Source organism: Saccopteryx bilineata, chromosome 3, assembly GCF_036850765.1.
Source record: "Saccopteryx bilineata isolate mSacBil1 chromosome 3, mSacBil1_pri_phased_curated, whole genome shotgun sequence".
Lineage (NCBI taxonomy): Eukaryota > Metazoa > Chordata > Mammalia > Chiroptera > Emballonuridae > Saccopteryx > Saccopteryx bilineata.
Window position 1 is genome coordinate 150,254,734 of NC_089492.1, and position 23,936 is coordinate 150,278,669.

At 41.0% G+C, this 23,936-nt stretch overlaps 1 pseudogene; it reads left to right on the top strand.

Annotated features, from left to right (window-relative positions):
• Positions 1-982: 982 nt before the first annotated feature.
• LOC136329913 (cytoskeleton-associated protein 2 pseudogene) lies at positions 983-23,554 on the top strand (annotated as a pseudogene).
• The last annotated feature ends 382 nt before the right edge of the window (positions 23,555-23,936 follow it).

The window sequence follows — 23,936 nt, forward strand, 5'->3', positions numbered from 1 at the left end:
AACAAAAACTCAAGGAACATCTGTTAAAAAGAAAAACTTTTTGCCTGACCAGGCAGTTGCACAGTGGATAGAGTGTCGGACTAAGACATGGAGGACCCAGGTTTGAGGCCCCAAGGCTTGAGTGTGGGCTCACCAGCTTGAGCACAGGGTACTGGCTTGAGCATGGGATCGTGGACATGACCCCATGGTCACTGGCTTGAGCTCAAAGGTCACTGACTTGAAGCCCAAAGTCGCTGGCTTGAGCAAGGAGTCACTCGCTCTACTATAGCCCCCTGGTCAAGGCACATGTAGGAACACAGTCAATGAACAACTAAAGTGTCGCAATGAAGAATTGATGCTTCTCTTCTCTCTCCCTTCCTGTCTGTCTGTCCCTATCTCTAACTCTGTTTCTGTCAAAAAACAAACAATTTTTTTTTTGCCTACAAACAGGAAAATCAGTTATTATCCAGAAGTAGAGATCAGAGAGTGATGACATCTGAGGGTCAGATCAAAGAAGAGACAAAAGTTATGAAACCTAAGACAAAAATAGCTGATAAAATGTCAGCGGATCTCCAAGGAACAAAAATAACAACAGTGGAAAAAAATTATATTCCTTTAAAACCTTCTAATGAATTAATCAATTTAACTTCAGTAATGGATATACATAATTTGGAAAATAATCGAACTCTGCAGTTGTTACCAATAAAAGATGAGCCCCAAGGTCAGCATATGACATTAAGCCAAGCATTTCACATTAAAAAGAAAAGAAACAAGTGACTACAGAAAAACCAAAGCAGGATGATAACATACTCAAGAAACCTGTACTTGGATCTTATCTTGGCCAAATTGTTCAGTCTAAGGTTAATTCATTTAGAAAACCTGTACAAGTCAAAGATGAGAGTTCTGCAGCAACATAGAAACTTTCAGCTACTATCTCTAAAGCCACAAAACCTCAGCTACAAACACCAGCAGTGTAACAGTGAAAAGTCATAGAGCCTCAAACATGATGACTACCACCAAATTTGGGAGGGCTGCATCTCAGAACGAACCACTTTTGTGTCCTCCTATTAGAAGTCACCACAATAATATCCATAATACCCAGGACACCCTGAAACAAGGCATCAGTAGAACCTTTGCCAAAGTTACAATTCGGAAGGGGTCTCATGAGAAAGAATCACTACACTTAAATACAGTTTTATCTATCATCAAAACCAGTTCTTCTCAGGAAGTAGAAAGAAGTAAAACAAAACCAAGAAGCGTCACTTCTGAAATTATAGTCAAGCCTGCTTCATCTTCTAATACCAAACTGATAGAAAAGTCAAAAAACATTAACCAGCGCAGACATACTATAGCAAAGCAACTACTCATAGTAGGTCAGTTCAACCCAAAGAAACCACAGAAGAGAGAAAAGCTCATCTGAATGAGTGGAGAGCTAGCAAAAGAAGAATGCTGAAAATGCCTCCTAGCTCAGTAGTTACCCAGCCCAAAAATGAAAGACAAAATGAAAAACGACTTAGGTTCTTTTGGACTGCCATGGCAGAAGAAGATGAGCAAAGATTATTTACTGAAAAAGTAAACAAGACATTTTCTGAACTCCTAAGCCTGATTAATGAGGAATGCCAAAAAGAAGAAATATTGGAGAGTGTCAGCCTGGCATGTGGAAGTCCTGGGTTCGATTCCCGGCTAGGGCACACAAGAGAAGTGCCCATCTGCTTCTCCACCCCTTCCCCTCTCCTTCCTCTCTATCTCTCTCTTCCTCTCCAGTAGCCAAGGTTCCACTGGAGCAAAGTTGGCCCAGGCGCTGAGGACAGCTTCATGACCTCCACCTCAGGCGCTAGAATGACTCCAGTTGCAAAGAAACAATGCCCCAGATGGGCAGAGCATCGCCCCCTGGTGGGCATGCCAGGTGATCCCTGTTAGGTGCATGCAGGAGTCTGTCTCTCTGCCTCCCTGCTTCTCACCTCAGTAAAGTACAAAAAAAAGTGGTATTTCAAGATTGTCAAAAAGATCAATTTGACAAAACAAAAGATATAGCCAATGATGTTAAAACCCTCAATACAGAAACTAGGGCAGGTTGCTTACTTAACATGTCTACTACACTGTACTTGTAAAGTGCAAAAAAGAAAATGCAGTTTGACAAAACAAATTCTACATTTAAAGAGCTAAAGTTGGCCCTGGCCGGTTGGCTCAGCGGTAGAGCGTCAGCCTGGCGTGCGGGGGACTCAGGTTCGATTCCCGGCCAGGGCACATAGGAGAAGCGCCCATTTGCTTCTCCACCCCCTCCCTCCTTCCTCTCTGTCTCTCTCTTCCCCTCTCGCAGCCAAGGCTCCATTGGAGCAAAGATGGCCCGGGCGCTGGGGATGGCTCCTTGGCCTCTGCCCCAGGCGCTAGAGTGGCTCTGGTCGCGGCAGAGCGACGCCCCGGAGGGGCAGAGCATCGCCCCCTGGTGGGCAGAGCATCACCCCTGGTGGGCGTGCCGGGTGGATCCTGGTCAGGAGCATGCGGGAGTCTGTCTGTCTTTCTCCGTTTCCAGCTTCAGGGAAAAAAAAAAAAAAAAAGGAGCTAAAGTTTCATACATAGTTGGACATTCTCAATATCTTCAAGACAAGACTTCTGAATTGCCCAATATGTTAAAAGACCATTATCCTTGTGTGTCTTCATTGGAACAGTTAACAGAGCTGGGAGATGAAATCAGTGCTTGTATATGCCACCCTCATGCAGCACTGTGCCAGATGCATTTGGAGACTGGAACAACAGAAGAGAAATAAAGCTATGATAAGGAATAAAGTTTTTATTATTCCTGGGAGTTTTTATTTGTTTGTTGTGGTTTCATATGTCTCTTAGGTCAGGATTTGGCCAAGTACCTAAGTATTCGTGACAGTGAGCTCTTTTGCTAACATTCACATTATAGCAGGTATTGCCTTCTGGGTGTCCAAACTAAATTATACATTGTCTATCTCAAAAGACTAGATTTTTTCTAGTAGGTAGATAAATTTTGTCAAGTAGTTTACTGTGTTCCTTAAATATAGTTAATAGATGTTATTCTAATTTCGGTAACTGGTCATTGTAAAAGATTAGATAATTTTAAAACTGTAATATGGGTTTAAAGTCACATAGACTCATTTATGTTTATATATTTTATTTGTATAATAGCACCTTCTGTTGTCTTCTCATGTTCTAGAGAGTAGGATTTGTGTTTTTTTTTAATTTTTATTTTTTTCAATAATTTTATTTTTTTAATGGGGCGACATCAATAAATCAGGATACATATATTCAAAGATAACAAGTCCAGGTTATCTTGTCGTTCAATTATGTTGCATACCCATCACCCAAAGTCAGATTGTCCTCTGTCACCTTCTATCTAGTTTTCTTTGTGCCCCTCCCCCTCCCCCTTTCCCTATCCCTTTCCCCCATCCCCCCGTAACCACCACACTCTTATCAATGTCTCTTAGTTTCACTTTTATGTCCCACCTACGTATGGAATAATGCAGTTCCTGGTTTTTTCTGATTTACTTATTTCACTTTGTATCATGTTATCAAGATCCCACCATTTTGCTGTAAATGATCCGATGTCATCATTTCTTATGGCTGAGTAGTATTCCATAGTGTATATGTGCCACATCTTCTTTATCCAGTCATCTATTGACGGGCTTTTTGGTTGTTTCCATGTCCTGGCCACTGCGAACAATGCTGCAATGAACATGGGGCTGCATGTGTCTTTAGGTATCAATGTTTCTGAGTTTTGGGGGTATATACCCAGTAGAGGGATTGCTGGGTAATAAGGTAGTTCTATTTTCAGTTTTTTGAGGAACCACCATACTTTCTTCCATAATGGTTGTACTACTTTACATTCCCACCAACAGTGAATGAGGGTTCCTTTTTCTCCACAGCCTCTCCAACATTTGCTATTACCTGTCTTGTTAATAATAGCTAATCTAACAGGTGTGAGGTGGTATCTCATTGCAGTTTTGATTTGCATTTCTCTAATAACTAAAGAGGATGAGCATCTTTTCATATATCTGTTGGCCATTTGTATTTCTTCCTGGGAGAAGTGTCTGTTCATGTCCTCTTCGCATTTTTTTATTGGATTGTTTGTTTGTTTGTTGTTGAGTTTTATGAGTTCTTTGTATATTTTGGATATTAGGCCCTTATCTGAGCTGTTGTTTGAAAATAGCATTTCCCATTTAGTTGGCTTTCTGTTTATTTTGTTATCAGTTTCTCTTGCTGAGCAAAAACTTCTTAGTCTGATATAGTCCCATTCATTAATTTTTGCCTTCACTTCTCTTGCCTTTGGAGTCAAATTCATAAAGTGCTCTTTAAAACCCAGGTCCATGAGTTGAGTACCTATGTCTTCTTCTATATACTTAATTGTTTCAGGTCTTATGTTTAGATCTTTGATCCATTTTGAGTTAATTTTAGTATAGGGGGACAAACTGTAGTCCAGTTTCATTCTTTTGCATGTGGCTTTCCAGTTTTCCCAGCACCATTTATTGAAGAGGCTTTCTTTTCTCCATTGTGTGTTATTGGCCCTTTTATCAAAAATTATTTGACTATATATATATATGTGGTTTTATTTCTGGACTTTCTATTCTGTTCCATTGGTCTGAGTGTCTATTTTTCTGCCAATACCATGCTGTTTTGATTGTCGTGGCCCTATAATATAGTTTGAAGTCACGTATTATAATGCCCCCAGCTTCATTCTTTTTCTTTAGAATTGCTTTGGCTATTCGGGGTTTTTTATAGTTCCATATAAGTCTGATAATTTTTTGCTCTATTTCTTTAAAAAATGTCATTGGAATTTTGATGGGAATTGCATTAAATTTGTATATTGCTTTGGGTAATATGGCCATCTTGATTATATTTATTCTTCCTAACCAAGAACAAGGTAATGATGGTATATTCTACCATCTCATTATATCTTTTTTGATTTCCCTTAACAATGGTTTATACTAGTTTTCATTATATAAGTCCTTTACATTTTTTGTTATGTTTATTCCTAAATATTTTATTTTTTTTGTTGCAATCGTGAAGGGGATTGATTATTCTTTTGAGTTCGTTCTCAATTGTTTCATTGTTGGCATATAGAAAGGTTATTGACTTCTGTATGTTAATTTTGTATCCTGCGACCTTACTGTATTGGCTTATTGTTTCTAGTAGTCTTTTTGTGGATTCTTTGGGGTTTTCAAGGTATAGGATCATATCATCTGCAAAAAGTGATACCTTTCCTTCTTCTTTTCCGATATGGATGCCTTTTATTTCTTTGTCTTGTCTGATTGCTCTGGCTAGAACCTCTAGTACCACATTAAATAAGAGTGGAGAGAGTTGACAACCCTGTCTTGTTCCTGATTTAAGGGGGAAAGCCTTCAGTTTAGTGCCATTTAATATGATGTTAGCTGATGGTTTATCATATATGGCCTTTATCATGTTGAGATATTTTCCTTCTATACCCATTTTGTTGAGAGTCTTAAACATAAAATTGTGTTGTATTTTATCAAAAGCCTTTTTCTGCATCTATTGATAAGATCATGTGGTTTTTGTTCTTTGTTTTGTTGATATGGTGTATTACGTTAACCGTTTTACGTATGTTGAACCATCCTTGAGATTCTGGGATGAATCCCACTTGATCATGATGTATTTTTTTAATATGTTGTTGTATTCGATTTGCTAGTATTTTGTTTAGTATTTTAGCATCTGTATTCATTAGAGATATTGGTCTGTAGTTTTCTTTTTTTGTGCCATCCTTGCCTGGTTTTGGTATGAGGGTTATGTTGGCCTCATAAAATGTGTTTGGAAGTATTGCTTCTTCTTCAATTTTTTGGAAGACTTTCAGTAGAATAGGAACCAAGTCTTCTTTGAATGTTTGATAAAATTCGCTGGTATAGCCATCAGGGCCTGGACTTTTATTTTTGGGGAGGTTTTTAATGGTTTTTTCTATTTCTTCTCTACTAATAGGTCTGTTTAGGCTTTCTGCTTCTTCTTGACTCAGTCTAGGAAGGTTGTATTGTTCTAGGAATTTATCCATTTCCTCTAGGTTGTTGAATTTAGTGGCATAAAGATTTTCATAGTATTCTACAATAATTCTTTGTATATCTACGGTGTCCGTGGTGATTTCTCCTCTTTCATTTTGGATTTTGTTTATATGAGTTCTTTCTCTTTTTTCCTTGGTAAGTCTTGCCAAGGGTTTGTCAATTTTGTTGATCTTTTCAAAGAACCAGCTCCTTGTTCTATTAATTTTTTCTATAGTTTTTCTGTTCTCTATTTCATTTATTTCTGCTCTGATATTTATTATCTCCTTTCTTCGGCTGGTTTTGGGTTGTCTTTGTTCTTCTTTTTCTAGTTCCTTAAGATTTGAAGTTAAGTGGTTCACTTGAGCTCTCTCTTGTTTGTTCATATATGCCTGAAGTGATATGAACTTCCCTCTATCATTGCTTTTGCTGCATCCCATAGATTCTGATATGTCGTATTGTCATTTTCATTAGTCTGTATATATCTTTTGATCTCTGCACTTATCTCTGCTTTGACCCATTCATTTTTTAAAAGTATGTTGTTTAGTTTCCACATTTTTGTGGGGGGTTTTTCCTCTTTTTTGCAGTTGAATTTTAGCTTCAAGGCTTTATGACCAGAAAATATGCTTGGTACAACTTCAATTTTTCTGAATTTGCTGATGTTGTTTTTGTGGCCCAACATATGGTCAATTCTTGAGAATGATCCATGTACACTGGAGAAAAAAGTATACTCAGTCACTTTGGGATGAAATGTCCTATAGATGTTTATCATATCCAAGTGCTCTAGTGTTTTGTTTAAGGCCACTATATCTTTGTTGATTCTCTGTTTGGATGACTGATCTAGAGCTGTCAGCAGTGTATTGAGATCTCCAAGTATGATTGTATTTTTGTCAGTTTTTGTTTTAAGGTCAATAAGTAGCTGTCTTATATATTTTGGTGCTCCTTGGTTTGGTGCATATATATTAAGAATTGTTATGTCTTCTTGATTCAGTGTCCCCTTAGCCATTATGAAATGGCCATTTTTGTCTCTGAGTACTTTTGCTGTCTTGTAATCAGCATTATCAGATATGAGTATTGCTACGCCTGCTTTTTTTTGGATGTTATTTGCTTGGAGTATTGTTTTCCAGCCTTTCACTTTGAATTTGTTTTTATCCTTGTTACTTAGATAAGTTTCCTGTAGGCAGCATACAGTTGGATTTTCTTTTTTTAATCCATTCTGCTACTCTGTGCCTTTTTATTGGTGAGTTTAATCCATTTACATTTAGTGTAATTATTGACACTTGTGAGTTCCCTATTGCCATTTTATATATTGCTTTCTGTTATTTTTGTGTCTTGTTGGATCCTTCTCTTTCGTTTTTCTATCTTTTGTTTTTATTTGGTTGTATTCCATACATCTTTCCTCTGTTGCTATCTTTTTTATCTCATGTGCTTCTGTGGTGGTTTTTTCAATGGTGGTTACCTTTAAGTAATGAAAAGGGTTTCTACCCTGTTCATTGTAGTGCACTATTTTGTGAGTACTTTTGCACTCCATCGTCCTTTGCTACTGGTAATCTCCATCCTCTCCCCCCCTTTCTTTTAGTTGTTGTCACAGTTTAAATTTGGTTTTATTGTGTTCTTCTTGGAGCTTTTACTTGTGGCTTTGTTTTTTGTTGTTGTTGTTGTTTGTATCTGATTGGAGAACCCCTTTTAGTAATTCCTGGAGTGGGGGTTTTCTGATGATAAATTCCCTCTGTATCTGTGAATGTTTTAATTTCTCCTTCATATTTGAAGGATAGCTTTGATGGGTATAGTATTCGTGGCTGAAAGTTCCTCTCTTTCAGGACTTTAAATATTGGGGTCCAATCTCTTCTAGCTTGTAGAGTTTCTGCTGAGAAATCTGATGATAATCTAATGAGCCTTCCTTTATATGTTGTATTATTCTTTTCCCTGGATGCCTTGAGAATTTTTTTCTTTGTCATTGGTTTGTGCCAATTTCATTATGATGTGCCTTGGAGTAGGTTTGTTAGGGTTAAGAAAACTCAGAGTTCTGTTTGCTTCATGAATTTGAGGCTTTAGTTCTTTCCACAGGCTTGGGAAGTTCTCATCTATTATTTGTTTGAGTATGTTCTCCATTCCATTTTCTCTCTCTTCTCCCTCTGATATACCTCTTATTCTTATGTTATTCTTTTTGATGGAGTCAGATAATTCTTATAGGGCTATCTCATTTTTTTTAATTTTTGAGTCTCTTTCTTCTTCTCTCTGTTGTGCCTCAAGTTGCTTGTCTTCTATCTCACTAATCCTCTCTTCTATCTGGCCTGTTCTATTAGCTAAGCTTGTTACCTCGTTTTTCAGCTCGTGAATTGAGTTTTTCATCTCTGTTTGATTTGTTTTTATAGTTTCAATTTCCTTGGAAATATATTCTTTGTGTTCATTGAGTTGTTTTCTGAGCTCCCTAAATTGCCTTTCTGTGTTTTCTTGTATATCTCGGAGGATTTTTAGAATTTCTATCTTGAATTCTCTGTCATTTAGCTCCAAGGTTTCCAAAATATTAAATTTTTCTCCATAGATTTTTCCTCATCTAGCTGTGTTACCTCTCTTTCTTTTGTATCCATGATATTCGATTTTCTCTTCCTTAATGGCATCTGAGGGTGGTTTTGTTGATAGTATTAATGAGATTTAATAAAAAATAAAAAGTTAAAAAAATAAAAAATCGAAAAGAGTTGTTTTTTTTAAAAAAATTAATAATGAAATAAAGAAAAATAAAATAAAATAAAAATTTTAAAAAAAGGAAATTATTCCCCCCCCTTTTTTCTTCTCCTCTCCTCTCCCCTCTTTCTTGAGAAAATCTTGTGGTGAACTGTGAATTATATTGTATTAAATAGAACAAACAATACCTGTAATGGAGGGCCTGAATTGGGGGAAAGTAATAAAGGGGCAAAAAAAAAAAAAAAAGAAGGGGGTATGGACCCACAAAAAGCAAATAAGGAAAAAATTTGGGTCAAGAATAAAATGATTTGCTTTTAGGTGCCGGTTGACTAAGAGTTATGATGAGAGGAATAAGAGGGAAACAGGAAAATGGGGGGACAAATTAAAAAATTACTATTGTATTTAGTGGAACAAGAACTAGATAAAATGGAGAGCCGGGGATGGGAGCACTGCTTGTGAGTTAAACAGGTGAAATTAAAAAACCCCAAAATGCCACAAACATAAGTTTGAGTCCCAGATAAGATAATTTGTTCGTTATTGAGGTTTGAATGAGAGGAGACGTAAAGGAGAAAGGAAGAAACTAATATAGAGGGAGAAAAGAGAAAGAGAGAAAAAAAGAGGGAACCACTAAAAGAAGAAAAAAGAAAACAGAGGAGAGAGAGAGAGAGAGAGTTAAGGGTTTTGGAGTGTAGCTCTCGTAGAGAGAAAGGAAGAGGAAAGAAAAGATAATGGGAGATGTAACACTTATGGGTAGTGTAGTTCAAGGAGAGGAGAGAGTAAGACCGGCAGAGAGTTAATCGACCAAAATGGAGGAGGAAAAAAAAAATCAAGAATGAAGATAAGAGAAACAAACGAACAAATATAATAAAATGGGGTAGGTTATAAAGTCTGCAGATTATTCTTGATTTTGAGAGGTTATCTTCTTGGTTTTTCTTTTCTCTCCCTCTTCCTGGTCGGTGACTCTGTACCCCGGGTTCTGCCCCTTTGGCATGCTCAGGTAGAGGTTTGCAGTTGATAAGTCTCTATGGCGATGTCATGTATTGTGCTTTAGTCTCGTTGGCAGTCGAGGCTCATTAGCATTTATAGGCTCTGCCATTGAGAGAGTCCGTGTTCCTGGAGCCTTTCTCCTAGTCTTTCCTTCCTCAATTAGTAGCCTGATAATCCAGCTGTGGGGTTACTGCTGCCTCTGCCTGGATAGTAAGAGGCTCAAAGAGCTGGTAACTCCCCACTCTATTCCCGCTCAGCACAGGGCTCTGGGTAAGACTCAGTCAGTCAGAGCTGCTAGCATAATCAGGCGGGGCTTCTGCCCACTCAAAGACCTCTGGCTCTGCCACTCTGTCTGGTAACACGGCGGGCGCCCACTCCTGGGGCGCTTGGAGGAAACTCTTGCTCACTATCTGCACACACAGACCAGGATATCAGGCCGGCAGTCTCACATTCTGAGTGAACCTCCCCCCCCCCCCATGGAAAAGTTCTAGCTTTGGAATTGGCTCTCGCTCCATCCCCGTGCATGGCTTTTTCAAGGCGCTGGGGCGGCCTGAGATTCCACTTTTGGCCCACACAAAGGCCCCTGACTCTGCTCCTCTGTGGGATAACACGGGCGCACACTGCCAAGGCACTCGAAGGAATCTCTTGCTCACTATCTGCGTGCGCAGACCAGGATATCAGGCTCACCCTCTGAGTGAAACCCCCACCCGCATGGAAAAGTTCCAGTGTTGGAATTGGCTCTTGCTCCCTCCCCGTGCGCGGCTTTCCCAGGGCGCTGGGGCGGTCCGGAGATTCCGCTTTTGGCCCACACAAAGGCCTCTGACTCTGCCCCTCTGTGGGACAACCCGGGCGCCCACTCCTGGGGCTTTGGAAGGAATCTCTGGCCCACTATCTGCGCGCGCCAACCAGGGATCGGGGAAAATGGCTGCCCCACTTGTCTTTCTTTGTCTGGGTTTGGCGCGAGTGTTAGCTTGTATTGCCCAGGTTGCCACAGGAACAGTTTTTCCTCGGCTTTGATCTCCGTTCCACAGCCTGGTTCTGCTGTTTGTGCCGTGGCCTGGATCTATTCACCCCCTTTGCCCGCCTTAGTTTCTATATTCTCAGTTCCCAGTGAAAGCCACCCTGTTTAGGTTAGTGAGGAAGGCAGAGCATTTCTTACTCCCTATTTCCTTTGGGGTTTGGTTATATATTTAGCCAATGTTTCACTCGACCATACCTTTGGGTGTATTGTGAAACATCTGGAGGTTCCAAGGATAGGTTTTTCTGTTTCTGGTTGAAGATCTTGTTGAGTTTTGGGGGAGATTTATTGGTATCGCTTCCTACCCCACCATTACTCTGATGTCATCTCCCCTGTATTTTTTTAAACTGTGCCTAACAGGTTAAAAATAAATTAAAATATCTACATAATAAAAATTCTCAACAAAATATTAGCAAAACAGATCCAGCTATACATTAAAAAGATCAGGCCCTGGCAGGTTGGCTCGGTGGATAGAGTGTTGGCCTGGTGTGTAGATGTCCCAGGTTCAATTCCTGGTCAGGGCACACAGGAGAAGTGACCATCTGCTTCTCTTCCCTTCCCTCTCCCCTTTCTCTCTCTTTCTCTCTCACAGCTAGTGGCTCAGTTGGTTTGATCATCAGCCCCAGGTGCTGAGGATAGCTCAGTTGATACAGCATCAGCCCCAGACAGGGCTAGCCAGCTGGATCCCTGTTGGTGCTCATGCAAGAGTCTGTCTCTGTATCTTTGTTCTTCTCACTTAAAAAAGAGAGAGTATCCTGATTTATTGATGTCACTCCATTAAAAAAATAAAATTATTAAAAAAATAAAAAATAAAAAAGAGAGAGAGAGAGAGCATGCATTATACTGAGTGAAATAAGTAAATCAGAAAAAGCTCAGAACTCTATGATTTCACACTTAGGTGGGATATAAAACTGAGACTCATGGACACAGACAAAAATGAAGTGGTTAGGAGGAAGCAGAGTAAAGAGGGACAAATATACAGTGACAGAAAATGATTTGACTTTGGGTGGTGGGCATATAACATAATCAACAGTTCAAATGCTATAGAGATGTTTACCTGAGACCTATGTATTCTTATTGATCAATGTCACCCCATTACATTTAATTTTGAAATAAAAAAATACTTAAATATAAGACTGGAAACCATAAGAATCCTTGAAGAAAACATAGTTCAGTAAAATCTCAAACATTTCTCATAGCAATATTTTTTTCTGCTATATCTCCTCAGCCAAGGGAAATGAAGAAATAAACAAATGGGACTACATCAAATTAAAATGTTTTTACACAGCAAAGGAAACCATCAATAAAATGAAAAGATGTCCAGGCGGTGGTGAAGTGGAACTGGGACACAGAGGACCCAGGTTTAAGGCCTTGAGGTCGCTGGCTTGAGCGTGGGCTCACCAGCTTGAGCATGCAGCCATTGGCTTGGGCATGGGATCATAAACATGACCCTAATGGTTGCTGGCTTAAGCCCAAAGGTCACTAGTTTGAACCCAGGGTCACTGGCTTGAGCAAAGGGTCACTGGATCTGCTATAGCCTCCGGTCAAGGCACATATGAGAAAGCAATCAAGGAACAAGTAATCAACAAACAACTAAGATGCCACACCAAATAATTGATGCTTCTCATCTCTCTTCCTTCCTGTTTGTTCCTATCTGTCCCTCTTTCTGACTCTCTCTGTCTCTGTCAAAAGAAAATGAAAAGACAACCCACTGAATGGGAAAACATATTTGCTGATACATCTGATTAGGGTTTAATATCCTAAATTTATAAAGAACTTATAAAACTCAACACTTGAAAAAAATCCAATTTAAAAATGGGCAAAGAATCTGAAGAACAGACACTTCTCCAAAGAGGACATACAGATGGCCAATAGACATATGAAAAGATGCTCAAAGTCACTAATCATCAGAGAAATGCAAATTAAAACCACTATGAGATATCTCCTCACACCTGTCACAATGGCTATCATCAAACAAGTGTTGGTGAGGATGGGCAGAAAAGGGAACTCTCATGCACTGTTGGTGGAAGTGCAGATTGGTGCAGCCACTGTGGAAAGCAGTATGGAGTTACCTCTAAAAATTAAAAATGGATCTGCATTCTGACTCAGCAATTTCACTTCTAAGAATTTATCCGAAGAAACCTGAAACATTAATTTGAAAGAATATATGCACCCTTAGTTCGTTGCAGTGTGATTTACAATAGTCAAGGTCTGGAAGCAGCCCAAGTGTCTGTCAGTAGATGAATGAATAAAAAAAGCTTTGGTACATTTTCACAATGGAATAATATTCAGCTGTAAAAAAAAAAAATGAAATTTTATGTTTTGCAATAGCATGAATGGACCTGGAAAGCATTATGCTAAGTAGAATAAACTAGTCAGAAAAGACAAATACCATATGATTTCACTTCTATGGGGGATCTAATGAACAAAATGAACTAATGCCTGGCCTGTGGTGTTGACCTAGAATGCTGAGATCACTGGTTCAAAACCCTGGGCATGCCCAGTCAAGGCACATACTAGAAGCATCTACTACAAGTTGATGCTTCCTGCTCCTCACCAGCCCTTTTCACTCTCTCCCCTCTTTCTAAAATCAGTAAATAAAATCTTTAAAATATTTATTTTTTTAAAAAAAACTAACTAGCAAAATAGAGCCAGACGACAGCTGTGAATGGTAGAAGCTAGGTGATGGGGGGGGGGGTGGATTGAGCAAAACAGAACTAAAAAAGAGAAGACTCATGAACATGAACAACAGTGTGGTGATTGCTAAGGGTAAAGGGGAGTGGGGGTGGGGGAGGGTATGGGGGGATAGATGGTGATGGAAGGAGGCTTGACATGGGGTGCTGAGCACACAAAACAATGTACAGATGATGTAATGTGGAGTTATACACCTGAAACTTATATGATATTGTTGAGCAATGTCACCCCAATAAATGCAATAAAAAGGTAAACAAAACAAAGTATTTTAATTTTAATTAAAACACGAAGTATTTTCTTATAATGCAATAAGGTATTTCCAGCACCAGTCCAGCCCCTGACAGCTGCATTGCTGTGCCAAATTACAAAAAAAAGGGACGGGGGTTGAAAAGCATGTCTGACTTTAGGTGGAACCACCTGCATCCCAGACCCCAAACTCCTTCCTGTCCCAAGAAGAGGGGACTGGCATTGCTGGGGCATCAGCAGTGTCCTGGGTTGGAAAGGAGGAAGAAGAGATCTAAGGAGTGAAGGTGGAGTTTCCATTCGTCAGGCTCTGGACTGACATTCCACTGGACATTCCACTGGACATTCCCATTGTCCATTACGGCGCCTGCTCAGTGAGCATCTTAGAAGGTGTTCAGTTTCTGGAGGACAAGTACAAATGTCCACACCCTTTGACTAGTGACAGACAATCTCAGAATTAGCCCATTTATGAATTTAGCTGAGTGTCCCTGAGAAGGAGCAGATGCAGCCTCCTCACACTTCCTCATTACCTACAGTGAAGTCTCACGTGTGCCCCCAAGAAAACAAGCCCTCTTTTAGAATGACGGAGATTTTAATACAGAATGACATGTTTTCAATGTGAATTTACTACTGACATGTTAGGATATAGCTATCTTCTCTGATGCCTCTTCTGTTCGCATGAGCTCTAAGGAGAGGAGAAACTGTACCTCTTCTGGATCCTGAAGGGTCCACTTCAACACCTCTCTCATAAGGGGTGCCGCCGCTCAGGAACAGCTCGTACGTCCTACAAAAGAAGGGTGTGCTGTGCCTGTGACCCGTGGTGGCCATTCTGACACACTGGAGGCACTAGTTAATTATTTTTTAGACAGACACCTTCATAGACATTTTATTTTATTTATGTGTCACTTTTGAATGAGAAAGTTGATCCTTCTGGGCCCTGGCCGGTTGGCTCAGCGGTAGAGCGTCGGCCTGGCGTGCGGAGGACCCGGATTCGATTCCCGGCCAGGGCACACAGGAGAAGCGCCCATTTGCTTCTCCACCCCTCCCCCTCTCCTTCCTCTCTGTCTCTCTCTTCCCCTCCCGCAGCCAAGGCTCCATTGGAGCAAAGATGGCCCGGGCGCTGGGGATGGCTCTGTGGCCTCTGCCTCAGGCGCTAGAGTGGCTCTGGTCACGACATGGCGACGCCCAGGATGGGCAGAGCATCGCCCCCTGGTGGGCAGAGCATCACCCCTGGTGGGCGTGCCGGGTGGATCCCGGTCAGGCGCATGCGGGAGTCTGTCTGACTGTCTCTCCCTGTTTCCAGCTTCAGAAAAATGAAAAAAAAAAAAAGAAAGTTGATCCTTCTGTAGGACATCATCTCAGTAAATAAAGTGCGTTTCTTTCTGAACTGTGAACTGTAGAAATACATTTTTCTACATTAAAATGAGAAAGATTCTTGATGTCATTATTTTGTCTCTAATGACTTGTTATTTAAAAGGTATTTTTAAAATATTTTGAATCATCATTTGGAATAAAGCCATTATGACTTTTTTTTTTCTTTTTACAGCGACAGAGAGTCAGAGAGAGGGATAGACAGGGACAGACAGACAGGAACGGAGAGAGATGAGAAGCATCAATCATCAGTTTTTCATTGCGACACCTTAGTTGTTCATTAATTGCTTTCTCATATGTGCCTTGACCACGGGCCTTCAGCAGACCGAGTAACCCCTTGCTCAAGCCAGCGACCTTGGGTCCAAGCTGGTGAGCTTTGCTCAAACCAGAGGAGCCTGCGCTCAAGCTGACGACCTCGGGGTCTCGAACCTGGGTCTTCCGCATCCCAGTCGGACGGTCTATCCACTGCACCACCACCTGGTCAGGCGACTTTATTTTATTTTTAAAATATAAAAGTAACATGTAGATTGTTATAAAAAGTTTAAATGACATAGAAATAAGTAAAAAATGAAAGCTACCTCCCAACCCCTCTCCTCTAGCTTGGGAATCCCTTGTCCTATCTTTTCTAGGCCTGGTGGCCTCTCACAGAATATCTGTCTTGCTTTAAAATCATTTGATGCCATGGTTCTTAGAGTGCAGTGACTCATGGGAAGTAAACACCAAGGCAATGAAAACTTGGAGGAAGAAAAAATAAAGGGAAAAACTATGACAACTAATCTATCAAATGGACACAGACCTCTCCGTCTTCACAGGTCCCTATGCAATTCTGACTCAGTGATCCGAAATTACCACCTCACCCCAGTCCTCTTTGTTCAGTCTTGACAGTCCCTTGTCAAGGTGTGATGTGCCAGGCCCCTGGCATCACCCTTGGTTTTATCTGAAGAAAGCACAGCTTCTCATGAACACAGTGGGAGATTTAATTTTTGAAAAACACTACCTAAATGTCATCTTTTTGTTTTCATTTTTCATCGGAGGACATTTTTTAGTATATAGAAATGCAATTCCTTTCTTAATATTAATTTTGTATCCTATACCATTACTGAATTCACTTTTTAGTTCTAATAGCTTTTTTAATGAAATCTTTAGAGCTTTCTATAATCATGTCATCTGCAAACAGTGACTGTTTCACATCTTCCTTTGCAATATGGATGTCTTTTCCTTTTCTTGCCTAAATGTTGTGGTTAGTATTTCTAATGCTATGTTAAATAAAAGTGACTGAACATTCTTGACTTATTTCTGATTTTACAGGAAAATCTTTCAGCTTTTTACCGTGGAGTATGATATTCATTATGAGATTGTCATATACAGACTTTATTATGTTGAGGAATTTCCCTCTGTATATCTACTTTGTTGGGAGTAGAAATCTATTGAATGAGATGATTCAAAAGAGTAATAACTTGGTGAGTCAGACACATGAGTAATGTTTATCAAAGTCCTCAAAGAGCTTTAAATAATCTAAAGATTCAAATCTGACTGCATATATTCTGTGCTAAACATAATCATGCCATTTCAGAAATACACTTGGACAGCCTCACCTTAGAAACTAACTGGGTCTCACTTAACAGGTAAAAGAAGTTCCTGTTTTATTCCTTTCACTTAGCCGATGACTTACCTGGGGAGAAAAGGTCCATGTTTTGGGTTTTTTCGGTTGCTATGTGGTTCTGACTGAATGTATGTTGCTCAGAACCTATTGATAAAACGAGATTTTCTTATTTGAAATCATGTAGAAAGCTCTCTGAAGCATCAACAAACTTCCACGTCTCAAACGGTAAATAGTGACATGGCTAGGCCGTGTGGAGCTGAGAGGGGATCTTTCCCTTCTTACTCTGTAATTCTGTCATTTGTTTTCTTTTCATATCAAAAAAATACATAACGGCCCTGGCCGGTTGGCTCAGCGGTAGAGCGTCGGCCAGGCATGCGGGGGACCTGGGGTCGATTCCCGGCCAGGGCACACAGGAGAAGCGCCCATTTGCTTCTCCACCCCCCCTCCTTCCTCCCTGTCTCTCTCTTCCCCTTCCGCAGCCAAGGCTCCATTGGAGCAAAGATGGCCCGGGCGCTGGGGATGGCTCCTTGGCCTCTGCCCCAGGCGCTAGAGTGGCTCTGGTCTCGGCAGAGCGACCCCCCCCCCCCACGGAGGGGCAGAGCATCGCCCCCTGGTGGGCAGAGCGTTGTGCCGGGTGGATCCCGGTCAGGCGCATGCGGGAGTCTGTCTGACTATCTCTCCCCGTTTCCAGCTTCAGAAATAAAAATAAATAAAATAAAATAAAATAAAAAACATACATAACTTTTAAAATGACTTAAAAAACAAATGTGGCAGGACTTATTTATTTTAAAAAAACACAGAAAAAGGATTAATAAAATGAATTTAGACTCAGATCCTTACACTAGTAATAAATTATATTAAGTGAAATACATAATCTCTGAGCTAGGTGTACCAGAAAAGTGAGGGAAATTTCAGGTACAAATGACCTTTTAAGAAACGTGACCCATAAGAACAATTCACGTGTGGTCCATCACCCTGCCCCTCAGACGGACAAGACTAATAGCTCAATTACACAGCTCCATCTTCTTCAACATCTCCAACCCCATAATTGCTATTCTTCCTACAATTTGCTTCTTATAAATGCCACTGCAGAAGTTAGTCCCACTATAAACGTAAAACAATGAAACACCAAAAGAGTCAAAACTGTAAAGAAGAGTTCACATTCTATAAAGTTACAGGCAAAATTGACATCTTTCAAAAGAACAGGTAACAATTTTTATTTTCGATAAAATTATTTTAGTATAGCACTTTCAAAACTAAGCTTTAAAAGTAATTAGAAATTATCATCTTAGGTCAAATTCAATGCACTACCCTCAAAGTCCATCACAGTAGACAGAAGGAGGGTTTTGTGGGCAGCTAGGTAGGTTTTCACATAAAGAAAGTCCCCATTTTCTTCAACACCTAATATATATGAATTTATTTAAACTCTTCCTAGAATAATATATATTTTCCACTGGGCCTCCTAGAGTACAAACTCTCTCTGATTATTACCTGGTGTTTAATGTGGTCTGCATTTTATTTATTCTACGGTCCCAGAGGAGGGGAGAGTTTGAAGTTGAAATGTATTAGAGGCCCTGGCCAGTTGGCTCAGTAGTAGAGCGTCGGCCTGGCGTGCAAGAGTCCTGGGTTCGATTCCCGGCCAGGGCACCCAGAAGAAGCACCCATCTGCTTCTCCACCCCTCCCCCTCTCCTTCCTCTCTGTCTCTCTCTTCCCCTCCCACAGCCAAGGCTCCATTGGAGCAAAGTTGGCCCAGGCACTGAGGATGGCTCTGTGGCCTCTGCCTCAGGCGCTAGAATGGCTCTGGTTGCAATAGAGCAACGCCCCAGATGGGCAGAGCATCGCCCCCTGGTGGGCATGCCGGGTGGATCCCGGTCGGGCGCATGTGGGAGTCTGACTGCCTCCCTGTTTCCAACTTCAGAAAAATACAAAAAAAAAAGAAAGAAAAAAGAAAAGTATTAGAGAAAATAATGGCTGAAAAATCAGCAAATCTCTCGCAAAAGACATAAACTACAACTTTGACAAGTTGAACAAACCCCAAAGAGGATAAACACAAGAAACGTATGCTGAGATACATCACAAACTTCTGAAAACTAAACACAAATATCTCAAAGACAGTGAGAGAGGAAACCCAGCTCAGTTAACTAATGGGAAAACAATTCTAATGACAGTGAATTCTCACTAGAAACCACAGAAGCCAGAAGAAAGTGACAAGATGTTTGTCAAGTGCCAAAGAAAAAGAATTGCCAACCCAGAATTCCATCTCTGGTGAAAACATCCCTCAGGACTGAGGGGGAAACAGAGACATTCTTAGATAAAGAAAACTGAGAGTCTGCAGCCAGCAGGCCTACCTGGAAAGGTGGGGAAAAGGACATTCTTCAAACAGGAAGGACTTGATAAAAGAAGGAATCTCTGGACATCAGGGAGGGAAAATGGACAACGGGGAGTGTAAAGATAAAGGTGAACACAGCAGATTTTCTTTTGAGGTTTCTCAATTATGCTTGATGGGGTTTTTTTGTTTTGTTTTGTGTTTGTTTGTTTGTTTGTTTGTTTGGCGAGAGACAGACAGACAGGAAGGGAGAGAGATGAGAAGTATTAACTCATAGTTGCGTCATTTTAGTTGTTCATTAATTGCTTCTCATAGGTGCCTTAACCAGGGGGCTCCAGCCAAGCAAGTGATCTCTTGCTCAAGCCAGCTACCTAAGGCTCAAGGCAGGGGCCATGGGGTCATGTCTATGCTCCCACGCTCATACCAATGACCCCACACTCAAGCTGGTGAGCCTGTGCTCAAGCCAGATGAACCCACGCTCAAGCTAGCAATCTTGAAGTTTCAAACCTGGAACCTCAGCATCCCAGGTCAACGCTCTATCCATTGCACAACCACCTGGTCAAAATATGTTTGATTGTTGAAGCAAAGATTATAATACCGTGTGATGCGGTACTCAGTGTACGGAAAGGAAATAGTTCAGATTACAGCATTAAGGAGAGAGGGTAACAATAACAAAGGGAGGTGAAGTTTCTCTGACAAACTGGAACGGTGACACTAGACTGTGGTGAGTGTGTGCACCCTGACACCACTGGTACGCGCACAGAGATCCACTCGGAAGGGATTGAAACAATATGTTCACAGAACAGGCTGAGGCTGGAACAGAGAGGTAATACAGAAAAAACCCCTCAGCAGGCTAACATGTTCCTACTCTCCTCTAGAGTCTGATGGCTTTTAGACACTTCCGGTGCCTTCAGACAGTTGCTTTTTGTTTACCACCCAGAATTGACAGTTGTCACCACGGGGTAAGTTATTCCAAGAAAAGCTTACTCAGCCATTATTAGAAGCAAGCAGTGTCTCGTTAGTTTTACAAAATGCTTTTTATTTGTAACCACGCTTAAATTTATTAAAGAAGCACTCTTAAGTAAATAGCATAGGTACTTGTTCTATAACTTCTCAATTTGGAAAGTTGATGTAAATTGGTTTCATAAATTCTATTACTTTTATGTAAAATATCTATTATTCAAAATAAAATTCCAACCTTTGTTTTATGTTCTCATGTATAAACAGGGAGAGATACCTTGAAACATATCAAACCAGATCTTAGAAAAGAAGGCACCTCCTCTTGTCTTGGTCACTGATGACATCTGCTGGCTCATTTCAGGCAGTGGTAGGTACTGTGCAGAGTGTGGAGGGGAGGGAGGTCCCTGCGACACAAGTTCATGTATTTACCCCCAGTTCAGAAGAAAGGACGGCTCTTTTCTCAGGCCATGAGTTAGAAGTATTCTCAGGTGAGCAGAGCAAAATCCACAAACTCCTCCAGACTTGAGCTGTGCTCAGTCTCTCCAATCTCACTGAGTGTCTGCACCATGGAGACCCCATTCTCCCACATCCACCATATCCAGTTTATCATCCAATTGTTGGTTTACCTCTTTCATCTCTACCTTCACTTTCCTAATCTAAGTCATCATCATTGTCACTCACACACCTATGATGTTCCATATATTTGTGCTAACTCACTAAATAACTTCCTAGTGACCCTAACCAGGTGTGTACCAGATGAGGAAAGTGAAAGCAAGGTCAAATGCCATAGTCAGCAAGCCACGCTTAGCAGCTAGTGGAGCCAGGGTTAGTCCGAGGCAGGCTGGCTCCAGTTCTGTCTTTCTGAGGGTGGTACTGCTGCTTGTCTACCAGCACACTGTGACACAGCCCCCAACAGTCTAATCATGTCCCTTCTGACATGTGAAAGCTTTCAATTTAAGAAAAGAGAGTTGAGCCTGACCAAGTGGTGGTGCAGTGGATACAGCGTTGGACTGGGATGAGGAAGAAAGAAGAGTTGAGCCTGACCAGGCGGTGGCACAGTGAATAGAGCGTTGGACTGGGATGCCAAGGACCTAGGTTTGAGACCCCAAGGTCACCAGCTTGAGCACTGGTTCATCTGGTTTGAGCAAAAACTCACCAGCTTGGACCCAAGGTCGCTGGCTCAAGCAAGGGGTTGCTCGGTCTGCTGAAGGCCCGCAGTCAGGGCACATATGAGAAAGCAATCAATGAACAACTAGGGTGTCACGGCGAAAAACTGATGATTGATGCTGCTCATCTCTCTCTGTTCCTGTCTGTCTGTCCCTGTCTCTCTCTCTCTCTCTGTAAAAAAAAAAAAAAAAAAAGAGGAGTTGAGGCCCTGGCTGGTTGGCTCAGTGGTAGAGAGTCAGCCCAGCTTGTGGATGCCCTGGGTTCAATTCCCGGTCAGGGCATACAGAAGAAACAACCATCTGCTTCTCTCTCTCTCCTCTTTGTATTTCTTTCCCCCCTCCCACAGCCATGGCTCAAATGGTTGAAGCAAAGTTGGCCCTGGGTGACTCCATGGCCTCACCTCAGGTGCTAAAAATAGCTTGGTTGCCTAGCAACGAAGCAATGGCCCCAGATGGACAGAACATCTCCTGGTAGGGGGTTTGCTGGGTGGATCTGGTCGGGGTGCATATGGGAGTCTGTCTCTCTGCCTTTCCAATTCTCATTTAATAAAAGAAAAAGAAAACTATATTGGTAAAAGCAGTAAAAGTGGATAATCCTGTTGTGTTCCTGATCCTAAGTAAAAATGCTTTTAGCTTTCCCCATTGAGTATGATGTTAGCTAAGGGTTCCTCATATATATTACTAGAAAGCCTGGTGGTCATATGAAATGACCGCTGTTCTAGATATTATAAATTGTAATTAAAATGATTTGTGCAAAGGTGTCTGCTAATTCAAACTGAATTACCCAGGGCAGGCGGCGAGGACGCCCCTTTGCTTAGTGCCCCACGGGGTTTCCCCCTTCTACTTGCTTAATTGCTTAAAGTAGAGTGCAATGAAGGAAACCACTGGCGGTACATTTCTTAAGAGCCACCACTAGCTCAATAAATAAAGGTGATTTAAATAATAAAATGTTAATTCACATGTCAAAGATCTCTTTGTACACAACATTTCTTTTGTAGTTCTTTCCATCATTTTTAAGCTCGCCTTGCAGAGGACCATCAATTATTTTTAATTTTACGTCCGTTCTTTCACAAACTCTTGAACAGGCAACATAAAGTTGACCGTGTCCAAATGCAGGCTCAGGTAAAAAAATGCCAACACGCTTAAGCGTTTGGCCCCGAGACTTATTGATGGTCATAGCAAAGGCAAGTTTTACAGGAAATTGTCTACATCTCAATTGAAACGGCAACCCTGTTTGAGATGGAGCCAAATCAATTCTTGGAATGACATGTATTTCACCTTTAGAGGAGCCAGTCAAAGACTTAGCTATTATGACATTATTTTTCAATTGGAGAACCTCTCCTATGTAAAACAGATGATTGCCAATGCAAACAAATGTTCACCTTCCCCCTGACCCGCTCAATTTGCGTTCAGCCGTGGCAACTTCACCCCATTGGCTAGTATAGTTACGCAAGCAACCAATAAGCTATTGGCGACAGACACTTAAGCCGCATATAATAAAGATGTTGAGGTATATTTCTTTTAATCCTAATTTGCTTAGAGGTTTTTTAAGTTCCTTTTTTATCATAAATGAAATCTGGATTTTTGTCAAATGTTCTTTCTGCATCTATTGATATGCTCATATGATTTTTATCCTTCATTATTTTTATGTGGTGTATCACATTAATTAATTTGTGAATATTGAGCCAAACTTGCATCTCAGGAATAAATCCACTAGATAGTTCTGTATGATCTTTTCAAAGTATTGTTTTTTTGGTTTGCTAATATTTTGTTGAGAATTTTTGCATCTGTGATAATTAGGGATATTGGCCTATTATTTCTTTTTTTGTAATATCTTTGTCTGGTTTTGTAATCAGGATATGGTGGCCTCATAAAATGAGCTTAAGAGCATTTCCTTCTCTTAAATCAGAAGGATAGGTATTAATTCTATTTTTTAAAGTTTGACAAAATTCACCTGTAAAACCATTTGGTCCAAGACTTTTATTTGTGACAGTTCTTTTTTTATTACTGATTCAATTTTATTGTGTCATTTGTCACTTCTGCACTTTCATTTCTGATTTTATTTTCTTGGGTTTTCTCACTTTTCTTCTTGATGAGTGTGGTATAAGGTTTACCAATCTTGTTTATCGTTCCAATGTGCCATTACCCACCCCCCAGTGTGCTGTCTGTTCACAGCTGGCCACCTCCCATCCACTTTGACCAAGTCCACCCTGCCCGGTGTTCACACGCCTGGCTTGCCCCAGGATACTCTGTGAAGGACAGTGTGCTGAGAAGTGACCCCATCCCAGTCTCAGGGCAAGAGGGCCATGCGTTCACTTACCATTCCACAGAGACTGACTGAGCATGTGCTGGATTCCAGGTATAAGATCAGCACCTGGGACATATCACTGAGCCAGTGCATGGCACCTCCACCAGGCTCCATAGTGCCAGTCAAGGCCCAGACCACTGTGGCTCTCAGCCACCCCGGAGCCATTGAATGGCCCTCCAATCACAACACCCTGATGTTCCTCTGCTAAACCATGGCTCCACACTCACATGCCCTCTTGCTCTGGCGCCTGGAAGCAGGTTCTCCTTGCTGCCTAAGATCATTCTCTGTCCCTCCTCCCCAGTGTCTCCAGCTTTGAATCATGTGTTGTCAGACTGCACCAGCCCTGCTTGCTGCAGTCATCCACAAACTCCTAGAACTCTCTATTGTTCCTGACGATTTCAGTATTTACATCACTGGCACTCCCTCCACACTATCTTTGTCATAACTCTTGGTTCAGACCATATAGAGACCTTCCAACACTGCAGATTCTAAGCCCCTTGACCCTTATCCTCCATTCAGGTGCGAGCAACATGATGGGAATATAAATGCCAAGTTCTTGTAGTTGGCTGCTCCAATGCTTTAAGTCCCGA